This window comes from Phalacrocorax aristotelis, chromosome 6 (assembly GCF_949628215.1).
Source record: "Phalacrocorax aristotelis chromosome 6, bGulAri2.1, whole genome shotgun sequence".
NCBI lineage: Eukaryota > Metazoa > Chordata > Aves > Suliformes > Phalacrocoracidae > Phalacrocorax > Phalacrocorax aristotelis.
Genome location: NC_134281.1, coordinates 23,076,698 through 23,091,446, shown reverse-complemented (window position 1 = coordinate 23,091,446; position 14,749 = coordinate 23,076,698). Strand labels below are relative to the sequence as shown.

The 14,749-nt window shown below is 42.8% G+C and overlaps 1 long non-coding RNA gene across 1 annotated transcript; it reads right to left on the bottom strand.

Annotated features, from left to right (window-relative positions):
• Positions 1-4,218: 4,218 nt before the first annotated feature.
• LOC142058798 (uncharacterized) lies at positions 4,219-13,339 on the bottom strand. The gene is made up of 4 exons (XR_012661111.1): positions 12,938-13,339; positions 5,668-5,741; positions 5,426-5,537; positions 4,219-4,351 (listed from the first exon to the last, which is right to left on the bottom strand). It is a non-coding gene; the product is annotated as an uncharacterized LOC142058798 (long non-coding RNA).
• Between the last annotated feature and the right edge of the window lie 1,410 nt (positions 13,340-14,749).

Sequence of the window (14,749 nt, the reverse complement as noted above, 5' to 3'; positions counted from 1 at the left end):
GTTACTGCATTTTGGGAAGAGGTAGAAGCACACAGAGAGGTCACAGTATGCAGGGACAAAGCTGCCAGCCTGTCAGCTCACTGATAGTGGTACTGTAAAAGAAACAGGGTATGATCCAGAACCCAGCTGAATTAGTCTGTGCTTTTAGCACTGAACTAATGAGTTATGAAACAGAAATGTATTGGGTTTTGGATAATGCTATTTCTACTTCTGTGTTTTGGGAATTCACAGATTTCACTGACATCTGCTATAATTAATGTATTAATTACTAATAACTTGAATTCCTACTAAATTCCTATTATTCCTAACTAAAATATTTTATGAAAGCAAAATGTATCATTCTGGTCAATGTCAGCAGCTGATAACTGAGGCAGGGCTCAACTTTAGCACTTGGAAATATTACTGTGTGGATTTGATATTGTAACAGTAGGTTCCTGTTTTATACATCTGGTTAGAAATAAATAGACTTCTATCTTATTTTTTGTCCTTTGATGTCTATCCTTCTGCTCAGGCCTTCAGATAATATTGCCATTCAAGAACTGATTAAAAACACTTGCTATTAAAAAAAAACACCCAACCAAAACCCAAAATCCAAAAGGCGGCAACCCCAGGCGACAAAAAAAAATCAGACATTTTTAGGGATAACTCTAATGTGTTTTCAGGGATGGCTATAATGTGTTGACATGGCCAGCATTTTCACCGGATGTTATAAAATCCACAATTAAAATATAACAAAAAGCCTCACTGCTCAGTTTGGAGAAGAAAAAGAAACAGAGCACCAAGTTAATTGCACCTTGTTAAATGTAACCATTTAAACAATTAGACCTTAATAGGGTACTTTCTGTGACTACTGCAGTTTTATATGTCTGAATAATTTTTGAAAGTGTCTTTTGTGTATCTGCAAAGCAGACTCGGGGGTGTATTGGTGCAGGGTGTAAACTCACAGGCTGCATAGCAGGCGTCTATTCACACTAGTTATAGACAAATATAGCTGTACTGTCTTCACTGGAGATACTACTGGTGCACAGCAAGAGTCAGGTCTCTTCTACAGAGAGACTTGCTTAAAAAGCAAGAATGAGCCTACATTTATACTGATAAAAAAACAGAGGTGCAGTACTTGAGAAGCACATGCTTTTACCCAGCAGTCAAATTCTTTGCTGCTATAAATGTAACTAATCCCATAGCAAGATAAAAGCAGACATGCCACAGCTTTTCCTAAGCAATGTCTGTGGGACTAGGTGCCTCCATCCATAGTGTCAGCCCACCAGACTGGCCACTAGGACTGTGCAAGGGAAGAAGTGCATTTTCTTCTTAGCACATGCCCCATTGCTTTTGGTAGCTGCCAAGGACTCCCCATATGATGGTGGGCTGTCAATAACACATAAAAAAAGAAAACTGTTGACAAAAATACAAACAAAAATAGAATTAGACTTTTGCTTTCTTCTTCTGTCAGGAAAGACTGTAGGCTAGCCAAAGCATAAGCTACATCTTTCATCACTGTATCTGGAAAAAGACTTGCAGTTGGAGGGGAAGAGCTGGAAACCAGCTGGAAACCAGCCTGATGTGAAACCTCATCCAAAGAACTGCAACCCTTTATCACCTTGTCATGAAGAAATTCAGACTATTACACAGTTAACATCATTCAACATGTAGCACAAATAAAAGAAATGTTAATGGTCCTATTCTTGACTGAATACCTGCAATTCTCAGAGGCAGTAATGAATGCAAATTATATGGTAATTATAACCCACCATTACAATGAGAAGGTCCACTGAAGAAGTGCTACTATAAATGAAAACCCATATCACATATGATGCCAAGACAAACCAGCATTCTTCTGTTTCCATCTAAGCATACCTTCCACACAGATATCCCATATATATCCCAGATCTGTCACACTTGAAAAAGATCCTCCACATGTGTGCCACTTCACTGAAACTAGCTATATTTTTTACATCATTGTGACTATCAATTTTTAAGAGTACAGCATTTATCAGTATTTCACCCATATGTTTTGCTCTTGCAACCTCTGTTTCCTTCCCATTTTCCCAAGCTCTTCTTGCTTCCTGTCTTTCACTGCTCAGCTAAGCCTAGGAGACCAGGCTTTGGCCACCTCAAAACCTCCTCTTTGTTGCAATTGTGCATGGCCCCTGCCACAATGCAGTGCCACTCTCAACATTTCTAAATCCATCAGCCTCACCTTTACCTGTTAGCACTGAATATTAAACTCCTACTGCTGTGGACCTTTTGCACATGGGCAATTAATGTCACATTGCTTCCTGAAGACATTCTCATGGAGAGAATAGTAAACCAAATGTTTTACTTGGCCAGCTGATTATGTACTGCTATGTAAAGTAACATATTTAAAATGGCAAATTATTCTAAGGATCATAAAATCATTTAGGTTGGAAAACCTTTAAGATCATTGAGGCCAACTGTTAACCCAACACTGCCAAGTCTACCACTAAACCATGTCCCTAAGCACCACATCTGCATGTCTTTTAAATACCTCCAGGGGTGATGACTCAACCAATTCCTTGGGCAGCCTGTTCTAGTGCTTGAGAGTATAATTCAGTGCAAAGACATAAACATTAAGAAAAATTAAATAAACCAACTGGAATCATCAAGTTGGCCTTTGAACACATATTTAGGATAAGGAGATGTCAGAAATTAGGCCCAGCTAGGACCAAGGAAAGCAGAGTTTTGACCAGAAGTATCTGTCTAAAACTACAACACTGATTAGGCAAACCACAGGCCAATTTCTGCAAACAGTTCTGTATTTGAATAACTTCAAAGATCCCATTGACATGAGTAAAATTCCTTACCTAGGTGTCTGCAATGTCATGCAAGAGACATCATGGCCGGAGAAGTGCTTTATTTTGCTCCTTAACTGTTGTTGGTCCAGTGAGGAAAGGGATACTGTCTCCCAGTTTGACATAAGTGGGATAAAAGCACATTAACTTGACATATGTGACGGCATTTATCTTAAAATTAAACCAGCCTAAAGGAAATTGTATAACTCAGTGTACCTTCTTTTATTACATCGCACACCCAAATAAAACATCACTGCAGGACTGACTTTTATTCTTTGGAAGCTAACTCTTGTGCTCTTCATAGCATGTCCTGTACATTCTGTTTTCATATAAGGTACCTATATAGGGAAGGGGTTGTTCTTTGAAAGCATGAAAGAGTCCCTCTTACTACATAGGAAATTTGGTTTTGAGAGTGGCTGGTAAGTACATTTGGCCTTTTGTGGGAAAGGTGAGTCAGACCCATGAAATACAAACTGCAGCTAAAAGAGCCCTGAAAGCAAATGATCTGCTTTGAAATGAAAGCTTTGCATTTGTGTGACAGTCTTCAGATAAGGTTCACTAAACTACACAATGATTATTTGAATGTTTGATATAGATAACTACTATTTATATAGCTTGATATCTGCATGGACAACCACGTAACAGCTATGAATTACAACACCTTTTACACAGAAGTATATATTTATTTCTGGGAAAGGCTTTGGATTCTGGGTTTTTAATTTCCACTGCAGCTCTGGATGTTCAGTAGTGATAAAGCCAGTGGGAGCTGCAGATATAGTGAATGCAGGAACATGCACCCATAAGCCAGATACAGAGAAGACACTTTGAAACTACTTTTTGGCAGGTAGTCTCAATGCAGTCAGCTAGGAGGAGGTCCAAGAAAATCACAGTTTCCTATTCTAATCTCTAGAATACTCTTCTTGGCAATAGATGCATTATAAAAAAAAAAAGTGTGACTTGTTTCAGGGACAAGACTAAACTTTAATTTCACTGAACCTTTCAAATAATATATCCCCTATCCTCTTTAGTAGTTGGATGACTGTCTGCTTTCTGGAGAAGGAAGAATGCCTCCTTAACCTTCTCTACAGCACAACACATCCCCCATGCAAAAAGATTTTTTTGCCTACCACATTTTTGGTCTGGTGTAAACAGTCAAGCAGTAACTTAAGGTGGTGCTCACCAACAACTCATCCACTAGGGCATTGCAGCCTGGTTATCTAAGTAGAAATCTGGCCAAAGCCAAGACCCTGCTGTGACTTGTATCGGGTGACCCAGTCACTCCTGGAGCCTATACAGTAAGAGAGAAAGATTTCAAAAGTAGATGGAGAAATAGGACCTCATGCACTACCTTTCAAAATCTCTTCCCAAAGACCTAATTCAAAAAGTCATTAATGGGGTAGAGAGCTTTTATTATTCCAAGCATGTTTATTGCATCACTTTCCCCCCAAGGAAAACAGCACCCAGCTGTGAAATGGAATGGAGTTAATGGCTTGCAGCAGTAGGAGCAGGAACCAAGTATATTTTCTTCTCTTCTATAACTACAAAAGAAAGAAGAAAAGGGTCAGCACAGGCACTACCCATGGAGGCTAAATGCTGTTCCAATTTCCTAGACACCACATCAGTTTTACTGCTTCTCACAGAGATTTGCATGTAACCAGTGCAGATGCTCCCCCCTGGGAGGATTGTTCTTCCCTGAGTAACATTGGCTGAAAGACTCATACCCAACAGCTGTGCACAGAGGTATCTGAACAGGCTGGAGGAGACTTACTGATCCAGGGACAGAGGACTTTGACAGACAGAGGGTCTCTGGGGTGCAGGCTGCCCCTCTAGCATCTCCTGTGAGAACCAGACCTGCGCCAAGCCCCAGATCACGGAAGGGCAAGTTGGAAGGATGCACCTTGGGGGACACAGTCCAACACCCCATGGGAAGGTCAGGTCTCCCATAGCTTGATTCAGCTACTCCCAGCCTCTCTGGGTAACGTATCCTACTTTTGTTTAGGCAGAATTGCTAGCATGCAATGTCATCTCTACCAATTGCCCAGCTGCAATTACAGATCATCTACATCCCTGTTAAAGGCACTCTCAGGCATCACATTTCACTTCAACTTGCACTGGGTAGAAACCTACCACCCCAGCTGGCCCCTAAGGTAAACAAATCTGCCCTCATGCACAACAGCTGAGCTCTGGCCATTAGTGAAGAGGCATGCCAGGCTGCAGGCTCACAACAGACCTTGCTTCAACAGCTCTTTTCAGCCATCTCTACTGCCTGTTGACCTAACAAGAAAGAGAGAGGGAAGAGAGCATTTCCTGAGCCTAGCACATATTATTTCTGTACCTTGTTCTCTACAGCTTTCTTCCAGCAGAATAAAGCCAGGCTATTCCCTGGCTTATTTACTTGTGCAGCTGTGGCTCTTATCCTGACACAAGCAAACAGAAGGAAACACTGAAGTGTCAGTGTTGTAAGGAGAATGGATTCCCCACCAAAGTCCTGGAAGGTGAGGCGAAACCAGAAGGATTCCTACTTTTAGAATGTTAAAAATATATGTGAACCAACTAGCATATACAGAACTGTAATTAGGTATCTTGAGTTCTTCTGCTTAGAAGATACTGACCAGAATGTTGCAATTTGCACAGAGATGCTTGCATTTATTCCCTTTAGAAAAGAGCTGAGACTGAATCATGAACATTTTCAGCCTGGAAACCAATGTTGCTCCAAAGGAAATACTGAAGGGTGAGGTAGAAGGAGACAAATTGATTAGAAAAATATAAATCCTATGGCTTTCATATACAAGGTTAGAATGAAATATAAAAATGGGAACATAAACTGTATTTATTACATGGTCCAAACACTTACCATGTGCCAAAATTCTCCATGAAAAGAAAATATTTGTAGTGGTGAAATGAAGAGTCTTTTTGTTTTTACTGCTTCTGTAAACAAGCAAATACATTGTCAACTCCAGGATCCTTAAAGTATATGTGCTGGCTATATACAGCTATGCCTGCACATCACTGTTACAGATTTTTCTATATGCCAGTAATTCAGATTGGACAGAACTGAACTTCTGCATTTCCACAAATACTGATAAAATCAACAGCAAAAGAAAGGGATGATTTCCCACAGCTTTTCCACCTAGTTCTGCAGCAGGCTGTGATTATAGTGTAATTTCCCAATGAGAAGAGCTGAAGTGAGAGTGAGAACTAAGCAAGCCAATCAGAAAACTGAGATTTGTGGGGTATCCTTAGAGACAGCTGAATGAGATTTTATACCATGGCCTCCATGTTCCCCTACTTCAAGACCCTGTACTCTGCTAAACTATTTATAATCTACGTAAACACCGAATGACTGAAACTGGAGCATTTTGAGAAACTGATGCTGAGATTGCCCTTTCCTCCTTCACTTCTGGCAGATAGATGATGATAGATATGTAGATGGTCAGTCAGACTGATCCCATGCAGCTATATTCACAAGGCTGAATTTCTCTTCTATTCAGTTTTTTTTCCTGCCATTACCTCATGCTGCTTGCCTGTCCAGTAAGCCTTTAAAAGGTCCAACCCCATCTTTAGATTAAACACCTGCAGCTGTTCACAATCTCCTTTACTAAGACTTTGTCATCAAAGCCCTCAGTTCAACTCCTGCTATAATTCTTTCTCCTGCATGGTTACAGTCTTCATAGTCCCACTTCAAATGCTTCATTGCATGAACCCTGCTTTGTTACTCCACCTAGGCTATATAAATATCTCACGGCACTCTTATTTTATGCAGGTTTTCTGTCTCCCTGTCACTGGATCAGCAGGAGCGGCTCGGAAAGCAGGGCTCATTGGCCCTGTCTTGTTTTCCTGTGGAATCACCGCAGCTGCAGAGCACCATGAGATTTTGAAATACATCCTCAGCTTTTCACTTGGGCAGAACAGGGTGTATTGCTGCCTTGTGCTATACGTAGTCAGATCTTTCAGACTTGTGCATGTGGACGAAGTAATGTTTTCAAACCTTCTGTGCTCCTGGGAGCTGGATTGTCTCTCCATGTGATATGGCAGCCATTTCCCACTCAGCTCTCTGTCCCCTCTTTTCATTGTGCTGATCTTACAGTAGGAAAAAAGAGAAAGAAGAGAGAGAAGAGAACAATTTTTGTGCAAATTGTGTGTCCCAAAAATTTGGGCAGTAATTAGGAAATCTACAAAATACAGCAGCTGGTTGTGGGATCTCACCTATTCCCCTTCATAACTGGGTACTTTGCACATGCTCCTAAAACCCTTTTGCTGTTGTTAACATTCCTGTTGCCAGTGCCAGAGCTTCTTTGTTTAACTGTTATTCCAGCTAAACCCTGCTCATCCACTGTCTTGTATTTGTTATATCTATTTGGAGATACAGAGAGTGATGGTGGTTCCTATCTCCCTGAGACCAGCCAGCTCCAGCTGCCAGGACAGGTCTCCCTGCAGCTGACAGGTAATCCAAAGTACTGGGAGATGGGAAAGCAAACGTCAGAGAGGACAAGCCCTGGTGTTGCGTGCTTGGAGATGGAAGCTGCATCTGCCTGGAAAGACCTGTCATCACATAGGGAATGAAGGTGGAAAGATGGGGCTCAGCAGAGCAGCGTGGAAGTGGTAGGACCTGATCAGTAAGCAGCAGTGATATTGGAACAGAGATGCCTCCACACTGTACTTTGTTCAAAGCCAGTAGGTCTTGCATCACTATGAATGGGTTTAATCATATATTCAAGTGCCAAATTATTCCTCCAAGCATTTAGTTATTAAAAAAAATCCAAGGAAAAAGGTTTGTGGGTGTGAGGTACTTCAGAGCAAAGCCACTGAAGTTAATCTTCACCAACTGTGCTGAGGACAAGCCTTTTTTACCAGTACATTGTGAGCCTTCAAAGTGTTTTGCTAACATTTTTGACCTATTGCTTAATACTCCTCTCTCTGACAGTTGCATCTGTCCTGCCAATAACTAAGGAAATAGTAGCTATAACAAGAAGGCTGTCTTCAGTCGATGATGGTTTTAATTGTATATAGGTACAGCTCTTGATCCTATAATTTTTTTCCAATCATGACAACTTATATTTTATTGTTTCAAGCACAAGTTTTAGCAGCACATGGTGTTCTTATGTAGTAAAGAATCTGATGCGGCAGCTTGCCACAAGCAGAGATTTTTTTTTTCTAGAATAAAGAGAGCATACTATTATAAAGGATTTATCTAGGTTTTGGACAAAAATAAGCCTAATTTGAGACTGATTTTTGTAAAGGCATAAACGTCATATAGTAATTCTTCCATCTTCTTATAGCATCATTGATTCAATACACATTCATCTGGCTTCTTAAGGACATTGTTAACTGTGATTTCTTCAGAGTAATGAGATTTAATCACTCCTTTCATAATTACACATACTCCCTAGCCTCAGGCATTTCCAATTGAAGGTAAGCATGACTGGACCTGAGATCAGTGTGCAGGAAAAGAGGGTGGGGAGATTATTAACAAGGAGACAAAGGTAAGAGCAATTGTTCAAAGAGCTGACCTTTTCTGGAAGGATAATCAAAAAGAAAAAATTATTTAAGTATGGGAATGAAGAATACACCAGGAGAGCAGGGCAGTTATGACAGAAGGAGCAACTGTGCAGATCATATATGTGGCTGTAATAATGAAGACAATGTTTATACAGTATTTGATCTTTTGAAAGATGAGAAAAAAAGAGGGCAGGAATAAACAGAATGTTGGGGAGAGGATGGAAGAAACATACAAAAAGGGAAAAACTGTCTCTTGGATTTCGGGTGATAACTGTGGCAGGAAAAGCTGAAAAAATACTGTCTTCTGTTTCATTTTCACTGACGGTTGTAATTCACTACCCTCACCATTCACATAGCACTGCCTGAGTCTCTGTGCAGGTCTTGTAACATAATACCAGGGCAAAATGCCCCGCAGTGTTCCAACCATGGGCAAATGAGTGTCTTAAGTGTAGTGCAGGTCCCTCTTGCTGTGCTCTGCTCAAACTGGAGCTGAGTGCGCTGGTGGCAGGGGAAAGCAGACAGTAAGGGACTTTGAGATGAATTTTTGTGGCCTCTCAAATCCATGTGATGCTTCTGTCCTTGCAAGTGGCTATCCTATCACGAAGGGACTGGATAACACTTCCATCTAGTGGATGGTCTGGCAGATCTATGATGTTTTGTACCAAGGTCTGGGCCACAGGCTATCTTTGACTTCTCACCATTTTACAAAACATTCCTTCAAGCGGTGGAATACAATTCTTCTGCATCAGTATGGTGGGGATCAGCCTATCTGGGAGAAAAGCTGTCAGGTTTCTACCTGGGTATCCAAATTCAAAAAGTTAAATTTGACAGCATTGGTCATTGTGGATGTGATGCATTGGAACACAGATATTTTATCCAGGAATGCTAAGGTAGGGTTTAGGTAGGGCTGATAGGCTTGAATAGCTTTTAAACTTAAGCCAGATTATTTCCAAAACTAATTCCTGTTCCATCAAAGCTAATTCAACGTTTAGATGAGCAAGTAGATCAGGAAAAATTAATGACCTACAGACTAGGTAAAAATGAACTTAAAATCTTCTGTGTTATTCAGTATACATAGCCTCTTTCAGAGAGAAAACCACTATTTTTCAAAGTGTTAAAACTAATTCTGGAGAAAAAAGGGTCTGCCTGATCACCCTGGAAATAACCAAAGGGGGTTTTAGGCAAAAAGAAGTTTCTCCCATCTCTTCCGCACAACAACCACAGTACACCCCAGAGAAACAGTTTGTCAGCGTCAACACACTTAATGCAAATTTTGAGAACAAGTTCGATGCTCTTTCCCCGTTTATCACAGCTGCGAGGATTAAAATCTAACATGCTATTGCTAGGTATAGTACATATTTCTGAAGTCCATTTCTGTTTCAAGCCTCTATACACAGATTGTCAAAAGAAATCTAAACAAAACCCAAACCCCAAATATCCACATCCCAGTCCCTGAAGGGAGCTAATGTCTCCATCCTCTGCTTTCCAAAAAGTAAATCTGACGAATGACTTAAGGTGACCTCTATCATCTGCACAGACAATTCCCAAGTAAAGAGCTGAATCAGCTATTGAATTAGCACTAATGCTCAGATTACTCTGGCTTGGGGGGGAGAAGGTAAAGGGAGGGAAGGGAGAGAGAGATATATATCTTCAGATTTTAGCTTTATTCCATTATTCAAATCCATCTGTGTAGCCTTCAAAATTACAGTTACTACACTGCTACCCTCTTCATTTTGACCAATGCCATTTTAAATGCTGCTCTTACCTTTACAGATAACCATTGCTCTTTCCAGCAGTATGTGAAAGCCAGAAAGTGCTATGGCAAAGGAAAAGCAATTTCCAGGTGGCAAGCTTCCACCCCCAGTGAAAAGAGACCTAGGTCACAGGCTCCCGCAGCAAAGCTGCGCCCCTCCATTGCTCTGCCTGTATGGTGCTGTCCTAAGTGGTCCACACAATGTTGCCTTTAGGCCTGGGGGAGCAAACCTTTAAAGTGGCACACACACCCCATCTGCAAAAGCACATATGCATAAGAACTGCAGTGCTAGTAAGGGCAGTGGTGAGTGGGTAGCAAAGGTGAAGCCGAAAAAAGCTATGAACAGGGGAATGTCCTGAGCAAGCTGTATGGACCATGTTTATGGTCTGAGCAGGTGATGTGGTGCTTGGGGCTGAGTGATTCCAGTTGCCAGATTGCTACAAGCTAAAATAAACATACCAGTGTTTCTGACTGGTGGGCTGGTACCACCTAAGGATTAAAAGAAAAAAGGGCTAAACTGAGGTGAATAGCAACAGCAAAGGATTAATAGGTGGATTCCTGACCCTTCTTTCTCTGGTGTGTATCAAGATTTTCCTGAAAATTGCTCTGGGCTTGAGCACAGAGTTTAGGGGCTTCTTATTCTACTTCCAATATATTCCAGGAAAGCCCAAGAGGACAACTGGGGATCATGCTGGCTAGAATAACTTGCTGGGTGTTTTGAGCATGTTCACCCCCATTTCTGTACTTGTGGGAGAAATAGGAACAGTGTATATTTAGCATATCCGTATCTTTAAGAGCAAAACTGTGTCTCATCAAATTTTGAGTTGATTATTAAAATTTGAAGGCTGTTTGCAAAAGCAAAAATCTGGAACAAATAATTTTAAAGCATGATTGAAACAGCTTCTGTGTACTTTCTGAGCACTTCAGCTCCTGGACTGTGCTGTAGACAGCCCATGAAAGTAAGAAGCCTCAGCTCAGCAGCTTGCTCAGAGAGATTTTGAGAGGATCAGAAAATAATGAAATACAGAAGGCAATAAAGAGACATGTAATTTGGCCAGCATGGATGAACTTCCAAAATCCAGGCCAGAATTAACCAAGTTCAGATTATTTGTAGGAATCAAATGACACAAAGATAGATCTTCCTCCTGCTCTAAATATGTTTGCTCCAAACAGTAATAAGCTTAGAGAGACAGAATTTATACTTCTCTGTCACAAACTGTGGGGGCAAACAGCACTTTCCACTCTGATGAACGACTGCAGTAAGCATGAGAGGGAAGCTGATGACTTGTTTTCGCAGACCAGGAATAAGGCAGGCATTGCTAAAGAGATGCTGGAGAAATTGCCTAAGGCAGAAAAGTTTAACAAAACAGTCTGGAGAAGCTAACATCAGGTGAAAAGCTTAACATCTTGCTGGCAGAGGTGCATGGGGTGTCTCCCCATATGAGGAGCAGTGGGAGGGTCACCTACATCCTAACACGTGTTCTGAAAAATCTGGTCAGAGATTATTTGACCTGGGCATCCAAAATGAGGGATGATTAAAATATCCCTCTTTGCTTTGGCTCCTCTCTAAAACAGAGGTCAAAATATGCTCTGCCTCCACAGGGCTGAAAATAACATGTGAAGCACAAGTGCCTTTACTGTATGCCATAAGCCAGAAGGATTTGGTAATTCTCAACAGTCATCATGGATGCAGGAGGTAAAACTTGAGTCACCCACTGCTAGTGAAGAGAAAATAAACTTTTAACTACTTAGTCACAGCTGCTCTTTGCTGCTCTGATTGGTTCAGTGACAGCCATAATTCTCTGGGAATCCTGGAAAGTCACCCTATGTCCAACAGCTGAAGGAAGTCCTGGGAAAGCATATTTTGCAAGAAAAGATACTAAAGCTGACAGCCTTTCTCTGCATTATATCTTCCAAGAGAACATTGTATTCAAAGATCTGAGATGCATATACAGTCTTGGGATCATCAGGTTTTTAACGGTTAATGCATTTCCAGCAGCTGTACAAAGTGTCATCTGACATAGCTATACTCCACAGGGACCTTTTTTCCCAGTAATTGGAGTGTAGTTGATAACCTACAGTCTGCTGTGCCTCTTGGAAAGCATGTGCCTTGATTGAGAAGTATTAGGGTCTGCTACACATTTAAGGGGGGGAAGAAAAAATACCTATAGCTGTGACAGAGGTGTTGCCGTTATGGGGTTAATTAGGCATTAGCAACGGAGGCACAGCATGCATTTTCTGGGGATTAATGACGATCTGGAAGAAAACGATGACCTAGGAAACCCTGACTATCAGTGTTTAGGGCTTGTCCTTCTTCCAGGTCATTAATACGGCTGGACTGGAGTCCAAACGCCCATACAGATGCCCCCTCCAAATGCCAGGGAGTTTATGCCTGGCTCTGCAGTTTGTGGTTTGCAGCCAGCTGCTGATAAACTGATACCAGTGAGAAGGTTTCAAAAGCATACAGAGCTCATTGTTTGAATGATGGGTAAAAGGTTCGCAAATCAGATATGTTTTAATCTTTTCAGTTTATAATATCCATCAGTTAATTTGTTTTACAATAAAGTTTTTTCCTCGAGCTCATAAGAATTTATTTTACTGGTGTCAGTCCCCAAGTGTGCCAGTACTGTGACATCTCAGAGTTCTGCCTGCTATACCTGTCAGCAAGAGATATTTCACAAAAAAGTTGGGAATTGCAGGATAACCTACCCAAACAGGGAGATTTGCTTGCTTTGGTATGAAATTGGAATATTTTCAATATTTTTATACACACACTTTTTATATATACACATACATATATGCATACAGAAGGAGAGGAAGAGAGAAATGATGTGATGATAATGAGGTCCACAGAGGTCTGACCATTCTGTACCTTACAAAATGCATAGATTTTCTTATGTCACTACAGCTTCCCAAGACAGGGGATGCAGCATAGCTCTGTGTTTTCCAATCGGCTTGACAATTACAAACATCATCTTCCTGTTTTCTTGTCTCATGAAGAAATCTGAATCAAGGAAAACAAAATTCCACCATTTTCTTTCTGAATTTAGTATTACTTTTTATTCCCTCCCATGCATGTATTTCTAAACTGTAGGGAAATAGACAGGGATCGGGGACCAGGAGATCATGAGCTGTGAGGGATAGACTCCTCCCCATAGGAGTGGCAGGAACAGGAAGCACAAGAGCTATATACTCATGTGACGCAGCCAAATAAATGGACATTTTGCATCCATCATATTGATGTCTGTGCATTACTGTCCCCAGGGTGGGTAGAGCCCTGTGTCCTGGAGGTATGCGGCCCAGGATAAGTTCTCCCACAGAAGTGTACAGCCACAAGTGGTGACCCCGACATGATCAGCGGGGCGGCATGGCAAGTTCGCCAGGGAGAAATGATAGCTTGAGGCACGCAGGGGTGGGACGGGGAGCCGCAGGACAGTGGGCGCACCATGGGTACAGTCGTAAAGGTACCGAAGGGATTGGAGGGGAATATGGTACTTCGATTTCGAAGGCGCCTACCTCAAAGGGTATCCAATGGATGATTACACGGGCTCATACGGAGTCCCACAGACATATTTAATAAAGATAATTGGGCGAGAATTAAAGAGGAGTTAGCCGAAAGGGCTATGAGGGGAAAACCGCAGTACATACAACTCTGGGGAAAAATACACCGATTGCTATTGAAAGCTCGGGAGGATCGGGAGACGTGGCGGCAGGCGCGGCGGTGCCTGCATGGTGCTACAGGCGACAGTAGCCCGGAAATAGACCCAGGAGGGGCAGTGGGGACGCAGACAGGGGCAAGCATCGCAGGGGATGGGAAAGAAGGGGAGAGTTCGGACGGAGTAGCCTGGCCAGCGACTCAGTCTGAGGCTCCCAGGGAGGTGGATTGGGAAGCGGCGGTGTTCCCTGTTGAGCCAGCAGGACCTTTGGAATGCCCCCTGCATACCCCTGGGACGATTTGGCACAGGCACGGGTACCTGCGCACGGGGAGGGGGACGTGGCAGCGGACGCAACGGGAGTGACGGAGCGGAAGGAAGAGGATGATCAGTGCCGGCAGCGGCGCCGCCCTCTGCCCGACCCTCGAGACTGGCTCCCGGGGCAACCCTTGAGATGGGAGTCGGACGAGGAGGGGGATTGGGGTGCCTGGAGGGGAGGACGGGGGGGTATAGAACAACCTTGAGTAGCAGCGAATCAGACGTTGGGGGAGAAACCGATGCCCACATGTGGGAAGAGGGGGCAGCTTGCCTGCAGCGCGCAAAAAAGAGGCATAAGGCAGCAGGGACTCGGAGGACCAATCAGAGTGAGGGAAGAGAGGGACCATCAAAAAAGGACGTCCGGGGCGCTGCAGCTCCGGAGGGGTCCGCGGAGGACGTGCTGCGGAAGCTGCAGCAGGCTATGCGCGCACTAGGGGAAGTAACTCGGCGGCAGACGGGACTCTTAACGAAGGGGGCGCCCCAGCGACAGTCAGTCGAGTTACCTAACTGGCGGCTGATAGCTAGAGATTGTAGCCTCGATGGAGTAAGGATAGAGACGCCCGGGATCTTCCCTGTCCGACTAGCTCCAGGAGGAGGGGTGGAGTGGACGCCGATAGATGCCAAGCTAGTGCGAAGTTTATGGCGAGAAATTAGAGAAAAGGGGCTGAAAGACGAAGGAGTAGGATTGCTGCTGGACGCTGTGCATGCAGCGC